Raw genomic sequence first — 13339 nt, 5'->3', positions numbered from 1 at the left:
TGTAGCTCCACTCTGTATCCCATCCCCCTGCCAAGTTAGTTTAAACCCCCCCCGCAACAGTGCTAGCAAACCTCCCCGCAAGGATATTTGTCCCGCTCTGGTTCAGTTGCAACCTGTCCGACTTGTACAAGTCCCACCTTCCCCAGAAGCAGGGCCAGTGATCCAGGAAACTGAAACACTCCCTCCTGCACCAACTCTTTAGCCACGCATTCATCTGTTCTATCCTCCTATTTCTATACTCACTCGCCCGTGGCACTGGGAGTAATCCAGAGATTACAACCTTTGAGGTCCTGCTCTTTAATCTGCTACCTAGCTCCCTAAATTCTTGATGCAGGACCTCATCTCCCTTCCTAACTATGTCGTTGGTCCCAATGTGGACCACGACCTCTGCCTGCTCACCCTCCCCCTTGAGAATGCCCTGAAGCCGCTCAGTGACATCCATGACCCTGGCACCAGGGAGGCAACAAACCATCCTGGAGTCACGTTTACGGCCACAGAAACGCCTGTCTGTTCCCCTTACGATAGAATCCCCTACCACTATAGCTCTTCCACTCTTTTTCCTCCCAGCCTGTGCAGCAGAGCTACCCCTGGTGCCAGGAAGTTGGCTGCTGCTGCCTTCCCCTGATAAGTCATCCCCCTCAACAATATCCAAAGCGGTATATTTGTTTGAGAGGAGGACGGCCACAGGGGATCCCTGCACTGCCTGCCTGCTCTTCTTACTCTGCCTGTTGGTCACCCAATTACTTCCTGCCTGTACAACCTTTACCTGCGGTGTGACCACCTCACTAAACGTGCTATCCACGACGTTCTCAGCATCGCGAATGCTCCTTAATGAATCCATCCGCAGCTCTAGTGCCGCAATGCGGTTTGTCAGTAGCTGCAGCTGGATGCATTTCCCGCACACATGGTCGTCAGGGACACCGGAAGGGTCCCTGATTTCCCACGTAGAGCAGGAAGAGCATAACACGGGGCTGGGCTGTCCTGACATGACTTACCCTTTAACTAATTAATTCAAATTAAATGAATCCCACCAATTTCACTTCAATTAAAAAGGTATGCTCAAGGGCCCTTGCTGAACAGCAGTCCCCCACTACACAACGGAGACCAGAGAATCCACAAACTCTAACCTTAGACAAATTCAGCAGGAAAATACTCACCAGCCAATCACTTACCTCTTCCTTGGTGACGTCCCACTTGGATTACTTTTTGCTTCTTATTTATCTCAGGTCAAGGAGTTGAGTCCCTGTGATGTCGCACAGTATTTGTCTCTTGGTGCAGGTCTGCTGCTGCTTTTATTCCACAATCTCAGTCTTCTACTCTCAGGTCCACTACCGCTCTGCAGGAAAAGTTTGGAAAAGCAAGGCAAAGCAGCACCTCCTTCCCCCACTTCACCAAACTCCCACACTTACCGAACTCTCATCACACTGTGTTGTCCTCACACCGTGCTGTCCGCACTGACAGGCCCCTGTATTTCTGCAGTTGAGACTCAGATGAGTCAGGCGTGCCCCACCTTCAGGGACCAATTGAATCTTGCTAACCAATTAACTTGCTACAGCAGCTCTCTGCTGAAGCCTGACAGAAACTTAGAAATTTAAACTTTTAAATTGACCTTAAACAGTTGAAGCAATATGCACTAGATTTAAAGAGATTAACCCTTCAACTCCCACACTTACCGAACTCTCAAACAGTCTGACAACATTAAAACATTAAAGATCTGAACACAGGAGCAGCGCTGGGCTTCTGGGTTTCACCTGTTGGAGAGCATCAAATGGATCAGGTCATGCGGGAAAATAAAACATGAAATTATTTTATGATTCATCGCAGTTCAGTAAGAATCGTCTGGTTACATATCCACATAATAAACAGGAAAAAATGAAATTAACTCATTTGTATTGCGGAATAGCAGGGGCTGGGAGAAACTCAGCGTGGGACTCGTTGATAGATCCGATGAACCGTGTCAGACTGGCCTGGAACTCAATGTTTATTTCACAGCAATGATTGGAGATAGATCCACTGCAATATAATAAAATGAACAATTGACTCTGATGCATGTTGCACTTGTATTCCTGTCCTCAGCATCCGGGGGCAGTGACACTGGTGGAGTGAGGGAGATGGGGAGAAGTGAGGCAGCTGACGGGAACTGAATCATTCCTCCCACAACCTGAACGACATGGAGCTGGAGTTAAAGGTCCCTGGCAAACTCATGCTGAGAATTTTTGAACTCACACAGGGTTCAGTGGAGACCAAAGACAGTAATCGGATGAAGGCAGGGGATCGTTCATGAAATTGCTGATTTTAGAACGTCAATGAGTTTTTGAATCATGTGGAGCAAACAGCGGGAAATAAGGGCGGACTATTCATTCAGCTGAAAACAGTGAATGGGAGACTGTCCAATAATCGCAGCGAGGAATCTCGAGTATTGGACCGAACACAGGAAGGGGAGCGCGGTTTTATACCAATCACAGTTAGAGGATCGCGATATTAAACTAAACACAGAAAGAGGAGTGCGGTTTTACACCAAACACAGTAAGAGGAGCCCGGCATTATCCCAAACACAGTAGGATGAGCGCGGTATTATACGAGACACAATAAGAGGAGCCTTGGAATTATACCAAACACAGGAAGGTGAGCGCGGTATTATACCAATCACAGTTAGAGGATCGCGATATTAAACTAAACACAGTAAGAGGAGCGCGGTATTACACCAATCACAGCAAGAGCAGCGCGGTATTGTACCAATCACAGTAAGAGGAGTGCGGTATCATATCAAACACATCAAGAGGAGCGCAGTACTATACCAAACACAATAAGAGGAGCCCGGCATTATACTAAACACAGTAAGAGGAGCGCTATATTATAAGAAACACAGTAAGAGGAGCGCGGTATTATATCAAACACAATAAGAGGAGCGCGGTATTATACCAATCACAGTAAGAGGAGCGCGGTATTATATCAAACACAGTAAGAGGAGCGCGGTATTATATCAAACACAATAAGAGGAGCGCGGTATTATACCAATCACAGTAAGAGGAGCGCGGTATTATATCAAACACAGTAAGAGGAGCGCGGTATCATACCAAACACAGTAAGAGGAGCGCGGTATTATATCAAACACAGTAAGAGGATCGCTGTATTATACCAATCACAGTAAAAGGATCGCGGTATTCTCGCAAACACAGTAAGGGGAGCGCGGTATTTTACCAAATACAGTAAGAGGAGCGCTGTATAATATCAACAACAGTAAGAGGAGCGCGTTATTATACCAAACACGATATGAGGACCGCGGTTTGATACCAAACACAGGAAGAGGAGCGAGGTATTGCCCTAAACACAGCAAGTGGAGCGCGGTATTATACCAATCACAGTAAAAGGATCGCGGTATTTTCAGAATCACAGTGAGAGGAGCGCAATATTATACCAATCACAGTAAGAGTTGTGCGGTCGTATACCAATCAGAGAAAGAGGAGCGCGGTATTTCACCAAACACAGTAAGAGGAGCGCGGTATTAAACCAATCAGAGGAAGAGGACCGCGGTATAACACCAATCACAGTTCGTGGTGCGCGGTGTTATACCAAACACAGTAAGAGGAGCGCGGTATTATATCAAACACAGTAAGAGGAGCGCGGTATTGTACCAAACACAGTAAGAGGAGCGCGGTATTTTACCAAACACAGTAAGAGGAGCGCGGTATTTTACCAAACACAGTAAGAGGAGAGCGGTATTATACCAAACACAGTAAGAGGAGAGCGGTATTTTACCAAACACAGTAAGAGGAGCTCGGTATTATCGCAAACACAGTAAGAGGAACGCAGTTATCATAGCAAACACAGTGGGAGAAGTGCACTGAATTTACCCGTTTCTCTGGATGTCATGATATACATTACATGACGAGTAATACAGTTGTACATGGGTCACAGAATCAATGACAGATTATCGAGACTTACCAGGGACACCAACAGCAGCGAGGAGGAGTTATTAAATAACACGAACAGAAATACAATGAAACATGGTTTATAGAATTAATTGCTGGATATGAAGCCTTACCAGGAACTCCAAATGCTGCGACGAGAGGACAGTAAATGACAAGAACAGCAATACAATTAAACGTGGTTTACAGAGTTAATAACTGGGTATCGGAACTTAGCAGGGACAGCAACAACAGCGAGGACGGGATAGTAAATCTATTGGAAATCTTAAAGTGTCCAGAGTATCAGATATTTTATTATCTGGAACGAATCCATTAGTTTAGTTTGTTGATGGACTGAGGATTCCAGTTGACGCTGGAGGCGATGCTCTCCTCACACTTTGAGCTGAGGTGGTGAATTAAACGCTGTTTTTATGGTGGAGTAAACCTCTCCTGGGAGAATTGTATTCCATGGTGACTGATATTAATCAGATCATTGAACAAACAGGTTACAATTACCGCTGCGACACCAACAATGTTCGCAGGCACGGCAGAAAGGTATAATCTAACGATACAATGACCAGAATATAATCTCAGTAACTTTAGAAACAATTAAAAATAAATGTGAAAGTCGTGGTCTTGCCGCGTGATGCCAAATCACATTGAGGATTACAGAACGAAAAAAGAGCAAGGTCCATCGAGATGCCATTCTAACATGCTGATACAATAAGAATGGATTCGTGCAATCAATCTCGATCAATTAGTTCACAACAGACCCAGAAATGACACGGGGAAAACCCTAGTCGTGGAGAGATTTGGGAACTATAGGTCCAAAGTTACCTTTTCACCCGAAATGTGCTGCACTGACCGCATGTGATGTCTGAAAGTATTCACATACTGTACACCAAAATACTATTTTCTGAACGATATCTATTTAATTTGCATTTGAATGAATCAATACTGACTGCTTCCACCGTCTCCATATTGTGTCTGTTCCATACATATACCACTCGCAAACTGCAATAAAATGGAAGGGTGGTTTTGAATTTCCCACCCTTCCAGCGCAGGCCATGTCCTCTCGTACAATGGGTCTGGACAAGGTGAAATAGCTGATCATGGTCCACATTATCTGGTCCATTTAGGATCGCAAAACTGAAATCATATTACCTCTCAACCTTCTCTTTCCCACTGAGAACATGTCCAATTTAATTCTGCGCTTCTCATAACCCAATCCCTCCATCCGCTCACTCGTTCCAGTTGCTCTCTTCTGCATCCAATCAATAGCTGGAGTATCACTTTCCTACAGGGGTGACCAGTACTGTACACAATATTCTACGTGCGGTCGCAGCAATAACTTATGAAGTGACTGAGTGACCTCACTATATCAGCTCAATATTGACCATTTAATTCATCCCAACATATTTGCTCCATTCACCGTCAGCGTGCATTTTTGCAACTGCTGCAAATTATTGTCAATCCGACACATCTTCATTTTCCATGATTGTTATTTAGCGTGGAATCATAGAATCGCAGAATGACACGGCACAGAAGGAAGCAATTCGGCCGGTCGTGCCTATGCCGGCTCTTTGAAAGAGCTATTCAATTCGTCCAACTCCTCTGCTCCTGCCCAATAGTCATGCAAATTTGTCCACTTCCAGTATTCATCCAATTCCCTTTTGACAGTTATTATTGAATTTGCTCCACCATTTTGGATCGTAACAAAAATTGCGTATTTATCTTCCTCATGATGCATCTTGTTCTTTTGCAGTTCCCTTAAATCTGAGTGCTCTACTTCCCAACCATTCTGTTACTGGAAACAGATTCTCATTATTCACTCTATCAAAACCCTTCATGATATTGAACACCTCTATCAACGGTCTGTTTAACCTTCCCTGCTCCAAGGAGAACGACCTCAGCTTCTCCAGTTTCTCCACTTAACTGAAGTATTACATCCCTGGTATCATTCTTGCAAATCTCCTCTCTACTCACTCTGAGGCTTTGACATCCTTCCTTAAGTGTGTTGCCCAGAATTTACAACAATACTCCAGCTGGGTCCTAAAGGCTAGTTTTAAAAAGGTTCAGCAAAACTTTCTTTCTTTTATGCTCTTTGCATCTATTCATAAATCCAAGGATCCTGCATGTCTCCTTAACAGACTTCTCAACTTGTCCTGCAAAGACTTATGAGTTTACATCATGTCACCTGTCTATCTCTGTCCTGCTGAAGACTGTTGCTATCCTCCTCACTGTTTACTACATTTCCGACTTTCTGAACATTTGGAATTCTGCCCTGTGCACCCGAGTCCAGATGATTAACATGCATCAGAAATTGCACTTGTCCCTACATCAGTTCCAGGGAAGCACCACTGCACACTTCCCTGCAGTATTAAAATCAACCGGCCACTAATCTGCTTTCTGTTCATTTTCAAATTCGTATCAATGCAGAAATTGCTCCTTTAATCCCATGTGCTTCAATTTCGCTAACAAGTCTATTGTGTGTTTCATTTCAAACCCTCATTTCCTTTACTTCATCTACGCTCTCGAAGGCCTTGACATACTTCCTAATGTGTGTTGCCCAGAATGTATCACAATACTCCAGTAGGTCCTAAAGACTGGTTTTATAAAGGTTTAGCAACATTTCCTGGCTTTCATACTATATGCATCTATTTATAAATCCAAGGATCCTGCATGTCTTCTTAACAGACCTCTCAACTTATCCTGCAAAGTCTAATGTAGTTACACCATTTCACCTGTCCATCCATGTCCTTCTGAATTCTGTTACTCTCCTCCTGACTGTTTACTACATTTCCGAGTTTCGTTTATTCTGAAAATGTGAAATTATGCCCTGTGTACCTGAGTCCGGATCATTAATATGTATGAAAAGTGCAGTCGTCCCTACACCGGCTCCAGGGAAGCAATACTGCACACTTCCCTGCAGTATTATAAACAACCGGCCACTGACACTCTCTGCTTTCTGTTCCTTTTCAAATTCGTATCAATGCAGAAACTGCTCCTTTCATCCCATTGGCTTCATTTTCGCGAACAAGTCGATGATGTGGTAATTTTCAAACGCCTTCGAAATTCCATACATACAACATGAACCACACTACCCTCATCAGCCGTCTCCTTTACTTCATCAAATAACTCAAGTTAGTCGAACACGATTTGTCTTGAGAAAATCCGTGCTGACTTTCACTTATTCACCCAAATTTTCCAGGTGCCAATGAATTTTGTCGTGAATTAATGTCCCTTTCAGTGTGCCCACCACCGACGTTAAACTAAATGCCCTGTAGTTGCCGGGTTTATCCTTCTCCTGTATTTTGAACAGGGGCGTCACATTTCCAATTCTCCAAGCATCTGGCACCACTACCCGATCTAAGGAGGATTGGAAGATTGTGGTCAGAGCCTTCGCAATTTCCAACCTAACTTGTATCAGCAACCTAGGATTCATCCGATCCAGAGCGGGTGACTTTTCTGCTTCGAGGACTGACAATCCCTTTAGTATCTCCTCTTTATCTTTTATTATCCTATCCAATTTCTCTACTACCTCTTCCTTTACCGCTACATTGGCAGCATCCCCTTCTGTCGTGAAGACGGATGCGTTGTATTCGTTTAGTACGTATGCTTTCTGCCTCCACTGGAAGATCTTCACTTTGGTCTCTGATCGGTCCAAAACTCCTGGGACTAATCTTTCACTAATTATATGTTTATAAAGGACTTTTATTTTAGTCGCAAATCTGTTCTCATACTCTCTCTTTGCCTCTCCTGTGCCATTTTTTACACCTCATGTGTACTTTCTGTATTCAGCCTGGTTCTCTACTGTATTATGAAACTTACATTCGTTATAATCCACTTTTTTTCTGTTTCATTTTAATCTCTGTCTCTTTAGTCATCCAGCGAGCTCCAGCTTTAGATGCCCTTACTTGTCACAGTGTATGATGTAAGAAGTGTGACATCACCATATGATGTATGAAGTGTGATCTCACCATATGATGTAAGAGGTGTGACATCACCCTATGATGTATGAATTGTGATATCACTGTATTATATGTGGCATATGACATCACGGTATGATATATGAAGTGTGACATTACGGTTTGATGCATGAACTGTGATGGATAAAACAACAAAAATATGTATTTTTATCGCGAATTCAACGTTACTAAAGTCCTAAGTTGCTTCACGGGATCGTTATCAAGCAATATTTAACACCAAGCCACATAAGGAGATATTCGGACAGGTGACCAAAAGCTTGATCAAAGAGATAGGTTTTAAGTAGCGTCTTAAAGGAGGAAAGAGAGGCAGAGAGGTTGAGGGAGGGAATTCCAGATCTCAGAGCCGAGGCAGCTGAAGGCACGGCCGCCAAAATTGGAGTATTTAAAATCGGGGAGCGCAAGTGGCAAGAATTGGAGCAGTGCAGAGATCTCGGAGGGTTTTAGGGTTGCAGGAAGTTACAGAAATAGGGAGGGAGGGGAGAGGCCATTGTGGGATTTGAAAACTAGAATGAGAATTTTTAAATCGATGCATTCCCTGCAGGCAACCACAAAATGTCCACTTTCCCCAAGCAACGAGGCGTGGACAATAAAGGAGCCATTTCATCTTCAACCATATTTTGCAGAGTTTTTCTTTCAAATGTGGTCTGTTAGTTTGTCCAATCCATTCACTGCGATTATAAATAGACAATGTTCGATATTCCAGGAAGCATTTTTTGATTATCATTGAGTCATCGAAGGGTTACAGCACAGAAGCATGCCATTCGGCCCACCAAACACGTGCCGACTCATTAAACGAGCAATCCAGTTTCTCCGATTCCCCCGCCCTTTCCTTGCAACCCTTCAAATGTTTTCCCTTCAATTATTTACCAAATTCCTTGTTGAAAACCATGATTGAATCTGCTTCCACCACCCTTTCAGGCAACATATTCCAGTCCACAATTACTCACTGTGTAAAAAAAAGTTTTTCCTCATGTCGCCTTTGGTTCATATGCCAATCACCTTAAATCTTTATCCCTTTGTTCCCATCCCGCTCACCAATGGGAACAGTTTGTCCTTATTTATGTTATCTAAACCCTTCATGATTTTGAATACCTCTATCAAATCTCCTCTTAAACTTCTCTGATCTCAGGGGAACAACCTCAGCTTCTCCAGTCTATCCACATAACTGAAGTCCTTCACCCCTGGAACATTTCTAGGTAATCGTTTCCGCATTCTGGGTACTGATTTGCGGTACCCAATTCTGGGTACTGATTTGCGGTGCCCAGAATTGCACATAAAATTCCAGATATGGCAGAAGCAGCTTTTTATCAAGGTTCAACATAACTTCCTTACTTTTGGACTCTTTGCTTCCATTTCTAATGCCCAGGATCACCTATGCTTTATTCACCACTTTCACAACCTGTCCTGCCACCTTCAGAGATTTGTGCACGTGTAGCCCCACGATTCTCTGTTCCTGCACCATCTTTATAATTTTACCGTTTAGTGTATATTGCCTCTCCTCATTCTTCCTGCTTAAATATATCACCTCGCACATCTCTGCGTTATATTTCAGCTGTCATGCGACCGCTCATTCCACCAGCCTGTCTATGTCCTCTTGACGCCTGTTACAATCCTCCTCACTGCGATTACACTTTCAAGTTTTGTGTCATCTGCAAATTTTGAAATTGTACACCCAAGTTCAGTCATTAATATATCGCAAAAATTTCATGTTTGCTGATAATCTATTCTCCTGCTCTCCCTTTGCCTCTCTTATTCCTTTTTTTGGATCTTTTCTGTACTTTCTGCATTTAGCCTTGTTGCCTGCTGTATAATGAACCTTACATTTGTCAAAAACCACCTTTTTCTGCTTCATTTTGCTCTTTATATATTATTTCACTCAGGATGCTCCAGCTTTGGATCTCTTTCCTCCGCCCCCTCCCCGACACCTCGCCCATGTGGAAATATGACTGCGTTGTACCCAAAACGATTCCTCCTTGAAGGCCAACCGTTGGTCAATTCCGGTTTTGCCAACTGGTGTCCGTCCCCCTGACAAATAGCTTCAAAGCCTCTCAACGCACGGACATTGGTCCCAGCTCTGTTGCGGTGCAACCCGTCCGGATGTTACAGATCCCTCAAATCTCAGAACAGTCCCAATGTCCCAGGAATCTGAAGTTTTCCCTCCTGCACCACTTTCCAGTCACGCATTAACCAGTCTTATCCTACTATTCCTATATTCATTCGCAAGTGGCACTAATCCAGAGCTTTCTACATTTGAGCTCCTGCTTTTTAACTTGATCCTGAGCTCCAGAAATTTTGACTGCAGGACATCAACACTTTTATTTCATATGTCATTGGTTCCCACATGGACCACGAATTCTGGCTGTTTCCCTTCACTCCTTAAAATGTTCTGCACCCTCTCAGTGATATATTTTACCCTGGCACCAGGGAGGCAACGTAGGTTGCGGAAATCACGTCGATTGTTGCAGAAACGCCTGTTCATCCCACTGCTTATTGAATCACCGATAACAATTGAGTTTCTACACTTTCTTCTGCCCCCTTGTGCAGCTGAGTCTCGAACGGTGCCGTGGATGTACCACTGACTGCATTCCGCTGAGTTGTCATCACCCTCACTGGTACGCAACACTGAATACAGATTTGTGAGTACCACACGCATAGGGGGTTCCTGCACTGCCTATCTGCTCCTCCTATACTGCCTGGTGATCACACACAGCCTCTCCTCCTGAAACTCCCCATAGCTGCGGGGTCACCACATCCTGAATCGTGCTTTCCACGAAAATCTCAGATTCCCGTATTCGCTCCAGTGACGCCAACGGCCCTGAAGCTCAGAAACTCTGAGCTCGAGCTCGAGCAGTTGACGACACTTCCTGCACACGTGGTTTTCCAGGACACGCAAAGTGTTCTGGATTTCCAACATGGCACAGGATGTGCAGCTCCAGACCCCAGCAGTCCTGCCATGTCAGCTAACAGTGATTTAAAACTATCTTATTAGCTTTAAGGCTATTTAACTGAAAAGCTAAAACAAAATACTGAAAGTCCAACACTAAAAAAGCACTAACGACTTTTAATAACGATAAACAATCAATTAGATACTAAGAATAACAAATCTAAACACTAAATACATGAACCAATTCCTGAAATATTTCTCTGTATATTACCTCCGCCGCTCCTGCTTGTGTTGTGAGATCACTTTTTGATTTTTCTGCCTGTTTCAGACTCACCGCTCGCGCCATTTTATGGTCTTAAATTCAAAGTACGGGAACACGATTGAGGAATGTGCATTAGATATATTGAAAGTGTTGCAACATGATTCAGGAGCCTGCACTGGATATATTTAAAGGGAGCAAACACGACTGAGAGACACACGTCAGATACATTCAAAGGGAATGCGGCGCAACCAGAGATGCAAGGTTTCATCCGCCGGCCGGCAGGAAGCAGCGGCTGAATCTGATCTGTGTCATGTGGGAGCAGAACACAATATTCCAGCTGTTTATGTTCATGACCCTGCAGAATATTCCAAACTGTTCTCAACATCTGCAATTACAGTTAAATATCGGAGGGGTTTAGATTATTGTAATGATCGCTGCGATTCCTCCCGATTTTATGAATTTACAGCAAATTGAATCTCACTAAACCGATGAAATATTAATTACCGAGATTATAAACAATGTAACTCAATTACAATTTAACTGCGATAGCGAAGTGGTTCAGATATTAAACTCGAAATCTCAGTGAAGTTTCCCCCCGCAGGTTCGAACCCTGCTCGCAGGAGTTTTGCTCAATGTCGGGCTTAGTGTTTCCTCGAGTTTATTTTCATTAATCCGCTCCCTCTGGAGATCACTGGTCGCGAAACTGCTCAGAATTCACTGCACTGCATTTATTAACCTGCTCTTACACAGTTTGAGGCAAAGTTTATTGTTGTGATTGGAAACACGAATAATATCTGGGAGTCAATTCGATATTTTGGGCTGTTAGCAACTGAACAAAATGCAATCTTCAGTGAGAAATAAACACACAAAATAATAATTTCACAAGAACATTTCAAAATTTCGCAGTAAATATGACCAAATGGCCATTCCAAGTTAAATAGACACTTCCGTTCCAAGTGGGACACGTTTTCCCCAATGTGTAAATCGACTGAGGCAGGACTCAAATCGGAGGAGTTTGGGACCGATCAGAGACCAAAGTGAAGATCTTCCAGTGAAGGCAGAAAGCATACGGACTGAATCAATACAACGCACCCGTCTTCACGACAGAAGAGGATGCTGCCAATGTAGCAGTAAAGGAAGAGGTAGTAGAGAAATTGGATAGGATAATAAAATATAAAGTGGAGATACTAAAAGGGTTGTCGGTCCTCAATGTAGAAAAGTCACCCGGTCTGGATGGGATGAATCCTAGGTTGCTGATACAAGTTAGGTTGGAAATTGCGAAGGCTCTGACCACAGTTTTCCAATCCTCCTTCGATAGGGTAGTGGTGCCAGATGCCTGGAGAATTGGAAATGTGACGCCCCTGTGCAACATACATGAGAAGGATAAACCTGGCAACAACAGGGCATTTAGTTTAACGTCGGTGGTGGGCACACTGAAAGCGACAGTAATTCACGACAAAATTCATTGGCACCTGGAAAATTTGGGTGAATAAGTGAAAGTCAGCACGGATTTTCTAAAGACAAATCGTGTTCGACTAACTTGAGTTATTTGATGAAGTAAAGGAGACGGCTGATGAGGGTTTGAAAATTACCACACAATAGACTTGTAAGCGAAATTGAAGTACATGGGATAAAAGGAGCAATTTCTGCATTGATACGAATTTGAAAAGGAACAGAAAGCAGATTCGTGGCTGTTTGTTTTTACCACTGCTGGGACGTGTGTCGTAGTGCTTCCCTGGAACTGGTGTCGGGACAAGTGCAATTTCTGATGCATACTTATGATCTGGACTCGGGTACACAGGGCATAATTTCAAATGTTCAGAAAGTCGGAAATGTAGTAAACAGTGAGTCGGATAGTAACAGACTTCAGGAGGACATAGATAGACAGGTGACATGGCGTCAACTCATAAGACTTTGCAGGACAAGTTGAGAAGTCTGTTAAGCAGACATGCAGGATCCTTGGATTTATGAATAGATGCAAAGTGTATAAAAGAAAGAAAGTTTTGCTAAATCTTTATAAAACCAGCCTTTTGGACACAGCTGGAGTATTGTGGTATGTTTTGGGCAACACACTTTAGGAAGGATGTCAAGGCCTCAGGGCGGGTAGAGAGGAGATTTGCAAGAAAGATACCAGGGATGTAATACTTCAGTTACGTGGAGAAGCTGAGGTCGTTCTCCTTGGAGCAGGGAAGGTTAAACAGACCGTTGATAGAGGTGTTCAATATCATGAAGGGTTTGGGTAGAGTGAATAATGAGAAATTGTTTCCAGTAACAGAATGTTTGGGAAGCAGAGCAC

This window comes from Heptranchias perlo, unplaced genomic scaffold, assembly GCF_035084215.1.
Source record: "Heptranchias perlo isolate sHepPer1 unplaced genomic scaffold, sHepPer1.hap1 HAP1_SCAFFOLD_90, whole genome shotgun sequence".
NCBI classification, from domain to species: domain Eukaryota; kingdom Metazoa; phylum Chordata; class Chondrichthyes; order Hexanchiformes; family Hexanchidae; genus Heptranchias; species Heptranchias perlo.
Note: the sequence above shows the minus strand (reverse complement) of the source record.